At 39.1% G+C, this 16,953-nt stretch overlaps 1 protein-coding gene across 1 annotated transcript in view; it reads left to right on the top strand.

The window, feature by feature from the left end:
- Positions 1 to 16,953, top strand: part of LOC133243936 (ATP-binding cassette sub-family C member 4-like) — a 590,639-nt gene that overhangs the window by 523,247 nt on the left and 50,439 nt on the right. The window lies entirely within an intron of this gene.

The raw sequence follows: 16,953 nt of genomic DNA, 5'->3' as shown, positions 1-16,953 counted from the left end.
TATTTTTTGAAATCTAAATAAAAACAGATTATAACAGTATGTTCATATTAATTCCATTTTGTTTTAATATATGAACTTTTATCTTTGCTGCTGCTGCTAAGTTGCTTCAGTCATGTCCGACTCTGTGCGACCCCATAGACGGCAGCCCACCAGGCTCCCCCATCCCTGGGATACTCCAGGCAAGAATACTGGAGTGGGTTGCCATTTCCTTCTCCAGTGCATGAAAGTGAAAAGTGAAAGCGAAGTTGCTCAGTCGTGTTCGACCCTCAGCGACCCCATGGACTGCAGCCTACCAGGCTCCTCTGTGCATGGGATTTTCCAGGCAAGAGTACTGGAGCGGGTGCCATTGTCTTCTCCACTTTTATCTTTAAGAACACATATATAGAAATAACGGCTTCCTTGGTGGCTCAGTGTTAAGAATCAGCCTGCCAAGTGGGAGATGTGAATTTGATCCCTGAGTCAGGAAGATCCACTGGCGGAGGAAATGGCAACCCACTCTAGTATTCTTGCCTGAGAAATCCCATGGATAGAGGAACCTGGCAGACTACAGTCATTGGGGTCACAGAAAATCAGATATGACTTAGTTGACTAAACAACAACATAGAAATAAGGAAGGAAAAAAAAGAACACCCATTGAAATCTAGAAAGAAAACACATCAACATCTTACAATGGTTTTATCAGAGTGCTGGGGTGATGGCTAGTATTTATTTACTTTTCAGATTCATTTATACTGATTACGATTAAGGAAAGAGTTGCTATTTTTTTTTAAGCTTTTAATTTTGTATTGGAGTATAGCTGATTAACAATGTTGTGATAGTTTCAGGTGAACAACAAAGGGACTCAGCCATACATATACATATACATGTATCCATTCTTCCCCAAACTCCCCTCCCATCAAAGCTACCACATAACATTGAGCAGAGTTCCCTTTACTAGGCAGTAGATCCTTGTTGGTTATCCATTTTAAATATAGCAGTGTGTACATGTAGATCCCAAACTCCCTAACTATCCCTTCCCCACAGCCTTCCTCTGGGCAACTGTAAGTTTCTTCTCTAAGTCTGTGAGTCTGTTTCTATTTTGTAAATAAGTTGATTTGTATCACATGTTTTTAGATTCCCCATATAAGGGCTGTCATGGGCTTCTCTGGTGGTGCAGCAGTAAAGAATCTGCCTATAATGCAAGAGATTCAGGAAATGCAGGTTTGATCCCTGAAAGAGAAAATCACAACCCACTCCAGTATTCTTGCCTGGAGAATCCCATGGACAGAGGAGCTTGGCAGATTACAGGCCATCAGGTGGCAAAGAGTCAGACACAACTGAAGCAACTAAGCACAGCACAGGACATAAAGGATGCTGTGTGATGTTTCTGCTTCTCTGTCTGACTTTGCTCAATATGACAATCTCTAGGTCCAGCCGTCTTGCTGCAAATGGCATTATTTCACTTTTTAATGGATGAATACTTTCCATTTTATATATTAATACATACCACACCCTTTTATCCATTCCTCTGTCAGTGGACTTTTAGGTTGCTTCCATGTCTTGGCTATTATAAATAATGCTGCAATGAACATTGGAGTGTATGTATCCTTTCAGACCATGTTTTTCTCTAGATATATGCCCAGAGAGTAGCCATGTAAGACACACTTAGTGACTTGTGGTTAGGATTCCAGAAGGTGGAAATGTTTGAGAAAGGCATTCCAGGATGTGGGACCAGCATGAAAATCTGATTCATACCTGAGTCTCAGCATTTCTGTATCTGAAAATTTATCTTAAGGAAGTATCTGAGTTGTTTGCAAAGATTTAGGTTGAAGGATATATCAGTTCAGTTCAGTCACTTAGTCTTGTCTGATTATCTGTGACCCAATGGATGGCAGTAGGCCAGGCCTCCCTGTCCATTACCAACTCCCAGAGCTTACTCAGACTCATGTCCATTGAGTTCGTGATGCCATCCTATCATCTTAACCTCTGTCATCCACTTCTCTTCCTGCCTTCAATCTTTCCTAGAATCAGTGTCTTTGCAAATGAGTCAGTTCTTTGCATCAAGTGGCCAAAGTATTAGAGTTTCAGCTTCAACATCAGTCCTTCCAAAGAATATTCAGGACTGATTTCCTTTAAGATGGACTGGCTGGATCTCCTTGCAGTCCAAAGGACTCTCAAGAGTCTTCTCCAACACCACAGTTCAAGAGTATCAATTCCTCAGTGCTCAGCTTTCTTTATAGTCCAACTCTCACATCCATACATAACTACTGGAAAAACCATAGCTTTGACCTGATGGACTTTTTTGGCAAAGTAATGCCTCTGCTTTTTTAATATGCTGTCTAGGTTGGTCATAACTTTTCTTCCAAGGAGCAAACGTCTTTTAATTTCATGGCTGCACTCACCATCTGCAGTGATTTTGGAGCCACCAAAAATGAAGTCTGTCACTGTTTCCCTGTCTATTTGCCGTGAAATGATGGGACCAGATGCCATGATACTATTTTTCTGAATGTTGAGCTTTAAGCCAACTTTTTCCCTCTCCTCTTTCACTTTCATCAAGAGGCTCTTTATTTCTTCTTCGCTTTCTGCCATAAGGGTGGTGTCATCTGCATATCTGAAGTTATTGATATTTCCCCCAGCAATCTTGCTTCCAGCTTGTGCTTCATCCAGTCCAGCATTTCTCATGATGTATTCTGCATATAAGTTAAATAAGCAGCATGACAATTTACAATTTTGATGTACTCCTTTCCCTATTTGGAACCAGTCTGTTGTTTCATGTCCAGTTTTAACTGTTGCTTCCTGACCTGCATACAGATTTCTCAAGAGTCAGGTCAGGTGGTATGGTATTCGCATCTCTAGGAATTTCCCAGAGTTTGTTGTGATCCATGCACTCAAAGGCTTTGGCATCGTCAATAAAACAGAAATAGATGTTTTTTTCTGGAACTCTCTTGCTTTTTCGATGATCCAACGGATGTTGGCAATTTGACTTCTGGTTTCTCGGCCTTTTCTAAAACCAGCTTGATCATCTGGAAGTTCACGGTTCACATACTGTTGAAGCGTGGTTTGGAGAATTTTGTGCATTAGTTTACTGTATGTGAAATGAGTGCAATTGTGTGATAGTTTGAGCATTCTTTGGCATTGCCTTTCTTTGGGATTGGAATGAAAACTGATCATTTCCAGTCCTGTGACCACTGATGAGTTTTACAAATTTGTTGATATATTAAGTGCAGCACTTTCACAGCATCATTTAGGATTTGAAATAGCTCAACTGGAATTCCATCACCTCCACTAGCTTTGTTCATAGTGATGCTTCCTAAAGCCCACTTGACTTCACATTCCAGGATGTCTGCCTCTAGGTCAGTGATCACATCATCGTGATTATCTGGTTCATGAAGATCTTTTTGTACAGTTCTTCTGTGTGTTATTGCCACCTCTTCTTAATATCTTCTGCTTCCATTAGGTCCATACCATTCCTGTCCTTTATCGAGCCCATCTTTGCATGAAATGTTCCCTTTGTATCTCTAATTTTCTTGAAGAGATCTCTAGTCTTTCCCATTCTGTTGTTTTCCTGTATTTCTTTCATTGTTTGTTTAAAAGGGCTCTCTATCCCTCTTGCTCTTCTTTGGAACTTTGCACTCAGATGGCTATATCTTTCCTTTTCTCCTTTGCCTTTTGCTTTTTTTTTTTTTTTCACAGCTATTTGCAAGGCTCCTCAGCAACCATTTTGCCTTTTTGCATTTCTTTTTCTTGGGGATGGCCTTGCTCCCTGCCTCCAGCATAATGTCACGAACCTCCATCTATAGTTCTTCAGGCACTCTATCAGATCTAATCCCTTGAAATTACTTCTCACTTCTACTGTATAATCATAAGGGATTTGATTTAGATCATACCTGAATGGTCTTGTGGATTTCCCTACGTTCTTCAATTTAAGTCTGAATTTGGCAATAAGGAACTCATAATCTGAGCTACAGTCAGCTCCCAGTCTTGTTTTTCCTGATTGTATAAAACAATATATATAAGGATATGTAACACTGAATTATTTATAATAGCAAAATATTTGAGACCACCTAAGTATTTACCAATAGGGGAACAGATTACTACAGTAATTAATCATATTAATCCCATTTTCTTTAAATATATGAACTTATATTTATAAGAACACATATGCAAAAATAAAAAGGATAAAAAAGAACACACACTCAAATATAGAAAGAAAATGCATCAACATCTTAAGAATGGTCTTATTAGAGTGCTTGGGTGATGGCTAATATTTATTTGCTTTTCAAATTGATTTGTACTGATTATGATGAAGAAAAAAGTTTATTTTGTTTTTGAAAAGGTAATGTAGCCTGACACTCAGGTGCTGAATGTGGACCTTAAAATGAGGGATTGTGTCATGAAACATTTCAAGAATAGAGTCTTCAGGGCTTGGCAGCATGCTGGACTCAGGGAAAGCTGGAAGTAAGGTAGACAGCTGAGTCTATGATCCTGGGAAAGAAATAATGACATTAAAGTGAGGAAGTCAAAGGGAGTGGCTATTTTGTGTGGGGCACTGGATGTTGATCATATTGAGTTTGATATGTGAAGAGAGATCCAGGTGCAAATGTCTAACAAATTGGTGTACTTCTCATTTTATTTAAATTAATCAGAGGCTAGACAAGAATTTCAGGCAAGGCTTTACTGGTGCCCCTACTGCAGCAAGAGGAACCAAAAACAAGTAATAGGTTCCCTAGTTATCTCCCCAAGGTGGTTCCTTATATGGACTGACAGTAGGGGCAGGTCCAGTGCGTGGGCTGGAGGGGTGGCTTAGGTGTTTGTTCACTTCTTTGGTGGGTGTGTGTAGGCGGCATGCACAATACCCTATTTTAACCCTTAGCTCTTCAGAAGTAGCAGTTTGGGGGTTTTTTGGTATTTTTTATTTATTTATTTATTTATTTATTTTTATTTGTGTATGTTTATTTTATATATACTTATTTATAGTCTGAAATCTTACTGTAAACTGTGTGTCCTAAATAAATAGTATTAATTACACTATTTACTAATGGCTATGCCTGTTTTAATAAAGAATAATCTTTTTGAAGCCGAAACAAACTTAAGTATACATTTTTTGTTTTTTTGCCAACTGTGGAATATCTCATCATATGACCCACAAGCAAGATATTTGCATTATCTCTTCGACATACCGTAATGTTCTCCAAGGACATAAGCATAAATAAGTCACAACTGCTAAATGTGGAAATCCAAATCATTAGGTTCCCAATAAGTAAATGATTCTTGTCTTGTGTTTTTAGGTTCCCAGATTGTGGTGAGCCGTATCCTCGGCTGGTGGACCTGAATTTAGCTGGCGATCCTACTGAAGGAGCCTCAGTGGCAGTGCAGAGGGACTATGGCTTTTGGTGTCCCTGAGAGTTGAAAATTGATCCTGATCTTGGCTGTTGCTTTTTGCACATGCGTGATTGTTCACCTCCTTGTCCAAATATGTACTTTAGGAGAGAAGAGCTTTCATTTGCTCGGTATTTCATAGGATTGATTTCAGTCATTTGCCTCTCCGCCACGTTGTTTTTTAGAATCTCCTTGTCCATAATTTGCTCCAGTTGAGCACACACAGTTACTTTCATGGGCTTCTCTGGTGGCTCAGATGGTAAATAATCTGCCTGCAATGTGGGAGAACCAGATTTGATCCCTGAGTCAGGAAGATCCCCTGGAGAAGGGAATGGCAACCATTCCAATATTCTTGCCTGCGGAATTCCATGGACTGAGGAGCCTGGTGGGCTACAGTCTATGGGGTCACAGAGAGTTGGACACGACTGAGCGACTAACACATACACACAGTTATTTTTAGTCTCTTATAGTTTCTTTGTATTTTGTTGTTTGACAAGATATTTGTCTGGTATAAGCACTGCAGCAAAGGGTCCCAGGTCCCATCCTGACTCAATCAGAGACCAATCCTGACTCTCTTGGAAAAATGGCATTCGCAAACCTGCTAAAATAAGATTTTTGTGGTGTCTTTTGGGTTAGGAATGCAAGCTTGCTGATACTGATGATCTCCATAGGCAATTGGTAAAACCCACTAATGACCATCGGAGAAGGCAATGGCACCCCACTCCAGTACTCTTGCCTGGAAAATCCCATAGACGAGGGAGCCTGGTAGACTGCAGTCCATGGGGTCGCTAAGAGTCGGACAGGACTCAGCGACTTCACTTTCACTTTTCACTTTCATGCATTGGAGAAGGAAATGGCAACCCACTCCAGTGTTCTTGCCTGGAGAATCGCAGGGACGGGGGAGCCTGGTAGGCTGCAGTCCATGGGGTCGCTAAGAGTCGGACATGACTGAGTGACTTCACTTCACTTCACTTCACTAATGACCATGAAAGACTTTCAGACTATAGTTTTGATGACTGAATGGTAGAAATAGCCAGAGCTGGATTTTCTTTGAGTATCTTTTCTTATTCTCCTCACTGTCGATTGAAGCTCACAGTCCTGTGGTCGTGAGCAACTCTCAGTGCCCCTGCATATCTCAGTCATATACACACAGTCTACAGATGTTCCAGTTTGCACACATGAATCAGTTTCACTGGAGCTGGTAGCATAGGAGTATACACATATTCTCACAGACACAGTTCTCACCTGTGTCCTGAGGTGTATCAGTTTACACATAAGAACACCAGGAAATACAGGCATAGCTGGTTTTATTGTGCTTCACAAATATTGCATTTTTTACAAATTGAATATTTGTGCCAAATCTGCAAGGAACAAATTCACTGGTTCCATTTTTCCTATAGCATTTTCTCACTCAGTGTCTCTTTGTCACATTTTGGTAATTCTCACAATGTTTCAAACTTTTTCATTATTATTATATTTTTTATGGTGATTAGTGGTCTTCATTATTACTAAAGTCTGCTGAATGCTCTGGTGGTTAGCACTTTGTCAGTTTGGTTCAGTCGCTCAGTCATGTCCAACTCTTTGCAACTCAATGGATGGCAACACACCAGGCCTCCCTGTCCATTACAAACTCCTGGAGTTTACTCAAACTCATGTATATTGAGTCAGTGATATCATCCAAATATCTCATCCTCTGTCGTCCCCTTCTCTTCCCACCTTCAATCTTTCCCAGCATGAGGGGCTTTTCAAATGAATCATTTCTTTGCAACAGGTGGCCAAAGTTGTGGAGTTTCAGCTTCAGCATCAGTCCTTCCAATGAATATTTAGGACTGATTTCCTTTAGGATGGACTGGTTGGATCTCCTTGCAGTCCAAGGGACTCTCAAGAGTTTTCTTCAACACCACAGTTCAAAAGCATCAATTCTTTAGCGTTCAGCTTTCTTCATAGTCCAACTCTCACATCCATACAGTACTACTGGAAAAACCATAGCCTTGACTAGATGTACCTTTGTTGGAAAAGTAATGTCTCTGGTTTTTAATATGCTTTCTAGGTTGGTCATAATTTTTCTTTCAAGGAGCAAGTGACTTTTTGTTTCATGGCTGCAGTCACCATCTGCAATGATTTTGGAGCCCATAAAAATGAAGTCTGTTACTGTTTCCCTGTCTACTTGCCATGAAGTGATGGGACCAGAAGCCATGATCTTCATTTTCTGAATGTTGAGCTCTAAGCCAACTTTTTCCCTCTCCTCTTTCACTTTCATCAAGAGGCTCTTTAATTCTTCTTCACTTTCTGCCATAAGGGTGGTGTCATCTGCATATCTGAAGTTATTGATATTTCTCCTGTCAATCTTGATTCCAACTTGTGCTTCCTCCAGCCCAGAATTTCTCATGATGTATTCTGCATATAAGTTAAATAAGCAGGGTGACAATATACAGCCTTGATGTACTCCTTCCCCAATTTGGAACCAGTCTGTTGTTCTATGTCCAGTTCTAATAGTTGCTTACTGACCTGCATACAGGTTTCTCAAGAGTCAGGTCAGGTGGTCTGGTATTCCCATCTCTTTTAGAATTTTCCACAGTTTATTGTGATCCACACAGTCAAAGGCTTTGGCATAGTCAATAAAGCAGAAATAGATGTTTTCTGGAACTCTCTTGCTTTTTCCATGATCCAGGGGATGTTGGCAATTTGATCTCTGGTTCCTCTGCCTTTTCTAAAACCAGCTTGAACATCTGGAAGTTCACGGCTCACATACTGTTGAAGCCTGGCTTGGAGAAGTTTGAGCATTACTTTTCTAGTGTGTGAGATGAGTGCAATTGTGCAATTGTTGGAGCATTCTTTGGCATTGCCTTTCTTTGGGATTGGAATGAAAACTGAACTTTTCCAGTCCTGTGGCCACTGCTGAATTTTCCAAATTTGTTGGCATATTGAATGCAGCATTTTTTAGCAAAAAACTATTTGAAAATTAATGTATGCATCAGTACATTGTTTTTTAGACATAAGGCTATTGGACAGTTAAACTATAGTATAGTATAAAGATAACTTTACTATGCATGGAGAAACAAAAATATTTCTATGACTCATCTTATTCTGTGATGTTCACTTTACTGAAGTGGCCTGGAACCAAATCCACAATATCTTTGAAGTCTGCCTATACAAAGAACATATAAGTCACATATATACACATTAAAACCTACTTGTATGGAGAGAATGGCCCATTTAAATTACATAAATTACAGTTTACCATAAGGTACAAAGTGGGCCTTAGGAAGCATCACTATGAACAAAGCTAGTGGAGGTGATCAAGTACCAGTTGAGCTATTTCAAATTCTGAAAGATGATGCTGTGAAAGTGCTGCATTCAATATGCCAGCAAATGGGAAAACTCAGCAGTGGCCACAGGACTGGAAAAGGTCACTTTTCATTCCAATCCGAAAGAAAGACAATGCCAAAGAATGCTCAAACTACTGCACAATTGCACTCATCTCTCACACTTGTAATGTTTAAATTCTCCAAGTCAGGCTTCAGCAATATGTGAACTGCAAACTTCCTGATGTTCAAGCTGGTTTTAGAAAAGGCAGAGGAACCAGAGATCAAATTGCCAACATCTGCTAGATCATCAAAAAAGCAAGAGAGTTCCAAAAAAACATCTATTTCTGCTTTATTGACTATGCCAAACCTTTGACTATGTGGATCACAATAAACTGTGGAAAATTCTAAAAGAGATGGGAATACCAGACCACCTAACCTGACTCTTGGGAAACCTGTATGCAGGTCAGGAAGCAACAGTCAGAACTGGACATAGAACAACAGATTGGTTCCAAATAGGAAAAGGAGTACATCAAGGCTGTATATTGTCACCCTGCTTATTTAACTTCTATGCAGAGTACATCATGAGAAACGCTGGACTGCAGGAAGAACAAGCTGGAATCAAGATTGCTGGGAGGAATATCAATAACCTCAGATATGCAGATGACACCACCCTTATGGCAGAAAGTGAAGAAGAATTAAAGAGCCTCTTGATGAAAGTGAAAGAGGAGAGGGAAAAAGTTGGCTTAGAGCTCAACATTCAGAAAATGAAGATCATGGCATCTGGTCCCATCATGGCAAATAGATGGGGAAACAGTGGAAACAGTGCTTGACTTTATTTTTCTGGGCTGGAAAATCACTGCATATGACCATGAAATTAAAAGATGCTTACTCCTTGGAAGGAAAGTTATGAGCAACCTAGACAGCATGTTCAAAAGCAGAGACATTACTTTGCCAATAAAGGTCCATGTATTCAAGGCTATGGTTTTTTCAGTGGTCATGTATGCATATGAGAGTTGGACTATAAAGAAAGCTGAGCATAGAAGAATTGATGGTTTTGAACTGTGGTGTTGGAGAAGACTCTTGAGAGTCCCTTGGACTGCAAGGAGATCCAACCAGTCCATCTTAAAGGAGATCAGCCCTCAGTCTTCATTAGAAGGACTGATGTTGAAGCTGAAACTCCAATACTTTGGCCATCTGATGTGAAGAGCTGACTCATTTGAAAAGACCCTGATGCTGGGAAAGATTGAGGGCAGGAGGAGAAGGGGAAGACAGAGGATGAGACGTTTGGATTGCATCACCAACTCGGACATGGGTTTGGGTGAACTCTGGGAGTTGGTGATGGATAGGGAGGCCTGGTGTGCTGCTTTTCATGGGGTTGCAAAGAGTCGGACAAGAGTGAGCAACTTAACTGAACTGATAAGGTACAAAATGGCTACCAAAATAAATCAATTGATGCCCCTATTCTTTTTTTAAAAATTAATTAGTTTTTATTTTAGAATATTTTATTGGTTTTGCCATACATTGACTTGAATCGGCCATGAGTGTACATGTGTTCCCCATCCTGAACCTCCCTCTCACCTTCCACCCCATCCCATCCCTCTGGGTCATCCCAGTGCACCAGCCCCGAGCACCCTGTATCATGCATCAAACCTGGACTAGCGATTCATTTCACATGATATTTTACATATTTCAATGCCATTCTCCCATATCATCCCGTCCTTGCCCTCTCCCACAGAGTCCAAAAGACTGTTCAATACATCTGTGTCTCTTTTGGTGTCTCATACAGGATTACCGTTACCTTCTAAATTCCATATATATGCATTAGTATACTGTATTGGTTTTTTTTTCTGGCTTACTTCACTCTGTATAATAGGCTCCAGTTTCATCCACCTCATTAGAACGGATTCAAATGTATTCTTTTTACTGGCTGAGTAATATTCCGTTGCGTATATGTATCACAGCTTTCTTATCCATTCATCTGCTGATGGACATCTAGGTTGCTTCCATGTCCTGGCTATTTTAAACAGTGCTGTGATGAACATTGGGGTATACGTGTCTCTTTCAATTCTGGTTTCCTCAATGTGTATGCTCAGCAGTGGGATTGCTGGGTCATATGGCAGCTCTATTTCCAGTTTTTTAAGGAATCTCCACACTGTTCTCCATAGTGGCTGTACTAGTTTGCATTCCCACCAACAGTGTAAGAGGGTTCCCTTTTCTCCACACCCTCTCCAGATCTGTATATACTAGCCACAGATTTTTCTATGCAGTAAGCGTTGTTTATATATAAATTGTAAATTTATCCAACTAATTTGTTGAAATAATTCCAATGAAACTGAAGACTAAGGATACCCAAAATTTATAGTTTCGAGTCCAAAGTAAAATAGATTTTCCTCTATTATATAGACAGGATTTCATCAATCTTATCTACAAGTGTTTATGTGGATATATTTCCTAAAACTGTATAAATGTTACATTTTTATTTTTTGGCAATATGATGTTACAAAGAAATTGCCTTTCTTCTGTAACTGTTCAGTCTGTCATCTTCGTATATGCTTAATCCTTACAGTCTCTTGCATTATTTCATTTTGCTCTGTTTTTTTTTTCCTTTCATTTTCCTTGGTATGTCAATGTCTTAGTGTAGTGCAAATGAAATACCATATTTTATTGCTGTCAATTTACTGTGGTGTTTTGTATTTTGGTTGTGTATTAAAATATAATCATACTAAAAAAAAAAAAAAAAGAATTTTGGATAGCAGCCATTCTGACTGGCATGAAATGGTACCTCATTGTGGTTTTGATTTGCATTTCTCTGATAATGAGTGATGTTGAACATCTTTTTATGTGTTTGTTAGCCATCTGTATGTCTTCTTTGTAGAAATGTCTATTTAGTTCTTTGGCCCTTTTTGATTGGGTCGTTTATTTTTCTGGAACTGAGCTGCAGGAGTTTCTTGTATATTTTTGAGATTAATTCTTTGTCCATTGTGAAGTGAAGCCTCTATTCTTATGTGTGTGTTTGTTAGTCCCTCAGTCAATATTTAATCTCAATAAATTCTCTTCTTAATGTCATTATTGATTTTACAGATTATATGTGAGATTCCCAACATATAATCTGTCCTCAGAAAGTTCTAACTTCCCTGTTTAAAGGCTTGAGTTTTTAAAATTTACTGAATTAACTTACAAATGATTGAAAGCATATCTTACATCCCTCACTGATTCCAGATTCTTAAATAGAAATGAAATTATCTCTTGGGAAGCTTCCACCAGGATTCATCAGTTGGGCAAACTCATTGATTTAAAAAAAAATTTAAAAAGCCAGTTTCTGCATGCATGCTTGAATGTAGTCAGCTAAAAGCTAGCTTTTGCAACACAGTTTCATTCCTTACCAGCATTTTACCTGCTTTCTTATATCTTATACCTGCTTAGTCTGTCTGACTCTTTGCCACCTCATGGATCATAGTCTGCCAGGCTCCTCTGTCTATGCTTTATGTTTATTTTTGAATATACTGTTAGTGCACTTAATTTCTCTTTGTTTTGGTTTTAATAAATAGACTGACACTTCACATGTGTCTTTCTAAGATATGATTGTAGGTATCAACTGGTTTTTAAAATTCCTTTTGAAGTGCTGAGATGAAAGGCTCCATATAAATAGCAAATGTTAACTGTATTATTAATCTCATTATGTGAATTTTGCCTATTGGCTGCTGCCCATTAAGACAGTGAGACCTGCGTTTTACAATTGTAAGATGTTTTATTCAAGGACAGAACATAATTAAGGTATTTAATGTTAGGAAGTGACTTAGTTTTTCTACCAAAAAAATTCCTCTCAAATAATAGAACCCTCAGAAAATGAATAGTTATTTGTGTATAACACTTCTGACTTGTTCACACTGCTGTAAAATTATCCACATAATTCTCAATATAGAAATACCCAGCATTAGGAATAAAGATAATTTAAACTTAATTTTTATGAATCACTTAGGAAACTGCTGGCTTTTCACTGCCTATAGATTGACTCTGTTATTTTTAACTCTTCTTTGAATCATGGGGTCTCAACTAGGGGACATTTGTCAATGTCTGACATTTTTGATTGCCACAATGTGGGGAATGTTTCTGGTTTCTAGTGGTTAGGCTCTGACATACTACTGAAAATCCTACAATATGCAGGATATTGGGCATATATCCAGACAAAACCAACTATAATTAATTATGCCCCAATAATGAATTATCTGGCCCCAAATTTCAACAGTTGCCATGACTGAGAAATGTTTAGACTACATTCTGTGTAGAACTTTTAAAATTCTTCCTCAACTGGCAGGGTTTCTCCTAGGTTTGTTGCATGTTTTTAATTCTTAATCCCTTCTGGATCTCATTACAGGTTGGCATTGTGGGAAGAACAGGAGCCGGAAAAAGTTCTATTTTTTCTGCAGTTTTTCGATTGTCAGAACCCGAAGGCTCACTTTGGGTTGATTGTTGTCAGATAAGAGATGCTGGACTTCACAATTTAAGGAAGAAAATGTCAATCATATTACAGGTTTGCACATCAGAGCATTCTCATGTGTTCTTTTTATACAGGCACCTAAGTTTGATTGATTTTAATTTGATTTTTGTTTGTTTTCAAATTGGATGAAAATGTTAATCCTTTTGCCCCCAATAGAGCATATTTTTAGCAGCAGGTATTTTCAACAGATATTCTCATCACATACAAGATTTTGTTTTAATTATTTTATATTGAAATATAGTTGATGTACAATGTTGTGTTAGTTTCTGGTGTATAGCAAAGTGATTCAGTTGATTTAGTTGATATATCCATATATGTGTGTGTGTATATATATATATATATATATATATATATACATTTTCATATTCTTTTCCATTATGATTTATTTCAGTTTTCAGTTCAGTTCAGTCACCCAGTTATGTTCGACTCTTTGCGACCATATGTACTGCCACATGCCAGGCTTCCCTGTCCATCATCAACTCCCAGAGCTTGGTCAAAGTCATATCCATCGAGTCGGTGATGCCATCCACCCATCTCATCTTCTGTCATCCCTTCTTTTCCTGCCTTCAGTCTTTCCCAGTCTCACATCCATACATGACTACTGGAAAACCATAGCTTTGACTATACAGAACAGACCTTTGTTGGCAAAGCAATGTCTCTGCTTTTTAATATGCTGTCTAGGTTGGTCATAACTTTTCTTCAAAGGAACAAGTGTCTTTTAATTTCATGGCTGTAGTCACTATCTGCAGTGATTTTGGACCCCCAAAAGATAAAATCTGTCACTGTTTCCATTGTTTCCCCATCTGTTTGGGGACTAGAAGCCATGATCTTAGTTTTCTGAATGTTGAGTTTTAAGTCAACTTTGTCACTCTCTTCTTTCACTTTCATCAAAGGCTCTTTAGTTCCTCTTCAATTTCTGCCATAAGGGTGGTGTCATCTGCATATCTGAGGTGACTGATATTTCTCCTGGAAATCTTTATTCCAGCTTGTGCTTCATCCAGCCCTGCATTTTGCATGATGTACTCTGCATATAAGTTATATAAGCAGGGTGACAATATACAGCCTTGACGTACTCCTTTCCTGATTTAGAAACAGTCTTTATTTTCCATGTCCACTTCTAACTGTGGCAAATAGATGGGGAAACAGTGGAAACAGTGACTGGATTTATTATTTGGGGCTCCAAAATCACTGTAGATGGTGATTGCAGCCATGAAATTAAAAGATGCTTACTCCTTAGAAGGAAAGTTATGACCAACCTAGACAGCATATGAAAAAGCAGAGACATTACTTTGTCAATAAAGGTCCATACTTGTCAATACTAGTCAAGGCTATGGTTTTTCCAGTAGTCATGTATGGATGTGAGAGTTGGACTATAAAGAAAGCTGAGCATAGAAGAATTGATGCTTTTGAACAGTGGTGTTGGAGAAGACTCTTGAGAGTCCCTTGGACTGCAAGGAGAACCAACCAGTGCATCCTAAAGGAGATCAGTCCTGGGTGTTCATTGGAAGGACTGATGACCCAGAGGGATGGTATGGGGAGGGAGGTGGGAGAGGGGTTCAGGATGTGGAACATGTGTACACCCGTGGAGGATTCATGTTGATATATAGCAAAACCAATACAATATTGTAAAGTTAAAAAATAAAATTAAAAAAAAAAAAAAAAGAAGCTAAAACTCCAATATTTTGGCCACCAGATGCAAAGATCTGATTCTTTTGAAAAGACCCTGATGTTCGGAAAGTTTGAAGGGAGGATAAGAAGGGGACGACAGATGATGAGATGGTTGGATGGCATCACCTACTCAATGGACATGAGTTTGGGTAAACTCTGGAAGTTGGTGATGGACAGGGAGGCCTGGCATGCTGCGGTTCATGGGGTTGCAAAGAGTCGGACACGAGTGAGCGACTGAATTGATACTGGGTATTAGATTCATAACTTAGTGATTATAGTAGGAAATAATAGATGATCAAAACCATGCACAGGAAAAAGAAATACAAAAAAGCAAAATGGTTGTCGGAAGAGGCCTTACAAATAACTGAGAAAAGAAGAGAAGCTAAAGGCAAAGGAGAAAAGGGAAGATATACCCATTTGATTGCAGAGTTCCAGAGGATAGCAAGGAGAGATAAGAGAGCCTTTTTAAGAATACAGTGCAAAGAAATAGAGGAAAACAACAGAATGGGAAAGACTAGAGATATCGTCGAGAAAATTAGAGACACCAAGGGAACATTTCATGCAAAGATAGGCACAATAAAGGACAGAAATGGTATGGACCTAACAGAAGCAAAAGATATTAAGAAGAGGTGGCAAGAATACACAGAAGGACTATACAAAAAAGACCTTAATGACCTGGATAATTGTGATGGTATGATCACTCACCTAGAGCCAGACATCCTAAAGTGTGAAGTCAAGTGGGCCTTAGGAAGAATCACTATGAAAAAAAGTAGTGGAGGTGATGGAATTCCAGCTGAGCTATATCAAAGCCTCAAAGATGATGCTGTAAAAGCGTGGCACTCAATATGCCAGCAAATTTGGAAACTCAGCAGTGGCCACAGGACTGGAAAAGGTCAGTTTTCATTCCAATCACAAAGAAGGGCAATGCCAAGAAATGTTCAAACTAATGCACAATTTTACTCATTTCACATGCTAGCAAAATAATTCTCAAAACCCTTCAAGCTAGGCTTCAACAGTATGTGAACCAAAATCTTCTATATGTCCAAACTGGATTTAGAAAAGGCGGAGTAACCAGAGATCAAATTGCTAACATCCATTGGGTCATAGAGAAAGCAAGAGAATTCCAGGGAAACATCTGCTTCACTGACAATACTAAAGACTGTGTAGATCACAACAAACTGTGAAAAATTCTTAAGGAGATGGGAATGCCAGGCCACCTTACCTGCCACCTGAGAAACCTATATGCAGGTCCAGAAGCAACAGTTAGAACTGGACATGGAACAACAGACTGGTTCCAAATAGGAAAAGGAGTATGTCAAGGCTGTATATTGTCACCCTGCTTATTTAACTTATATACAGGGTACATCATGTGAAATGCCAGACTGGATGAAGCACAAGCTGACATCAAGATTGCTAGGAGAAATATTAATAAACTCTGATATGCAGGTGACACCACCCTTATGGTAGAAAGCGAAGAGGAACTAAAGAGCCTCTTAATGAAAGCAACAGTGAAAGTGAAAGAGGAGAGTGAAAAAGCCGGCCTAAAACTCAACATTCAAAAAACAAAGATCATGGCATCTGGTCCCATCACTTCATGGCAAATAGATAAGGAAACAATGGAAACAGTGACAGACTTTAGTTTTTTGGGCTCCAAAATCACTGCAGATGGTGACAGCAGCCATGAAATTAAAAGAAGTTTGCTCCTTGGAAGAAAAGCTATGACTAACCTAGACAGCATATTAAAAAGTAGAGACATTATTTTGCCTACAATGGTCTGTGTAGTCAAAGCTCTAATTTCTCCAGGAGTCATGTATGGATGTGAGAGCTGGACAGCAAAAAACGCTGAGCACCAAATAACTAATGCCTTCCAACTGTGGAGGTAGAGAAGACTGTTGAGAGTCCCTCGAACAGCAAGGAGATCAAATCAGTCAATCCTAAAGGCAATCAGTCCTGAGTATTCATTGAAAGGACTAATGCTGAAGCTGAAGCTATAGTACTTTGGCCACTGAATGCTAAGAGCTGGCTCATTGGAAAAGACCTTGATGCTGAGAAAGATTGAAGACAGGAGGAGAAGGAGACAACAGAGGATGGGATGGTTGGATAACATCACTGACTCAGTGG

This window comes from Bos javanicus, unplaced genomic scaffold (assembly GCF_032452875.1).
Source record: "Bos javanicus breed banteng unplaced genomic scaffold, ARS-OSU_banteng_1.0 tig00001600_1, whole genome shotgun sequence".
In the NCBI taxonomy this organism is placed as follows: domain Eukaryota; kingdom Metazoa; phylum Chordata; class Mammalia; order Artiodactyla; family Bovidae; genus Bos; species Bos javanicus.
This window is presented reverse-complemented; position numbering and strand designations above follow the sequence as displayed.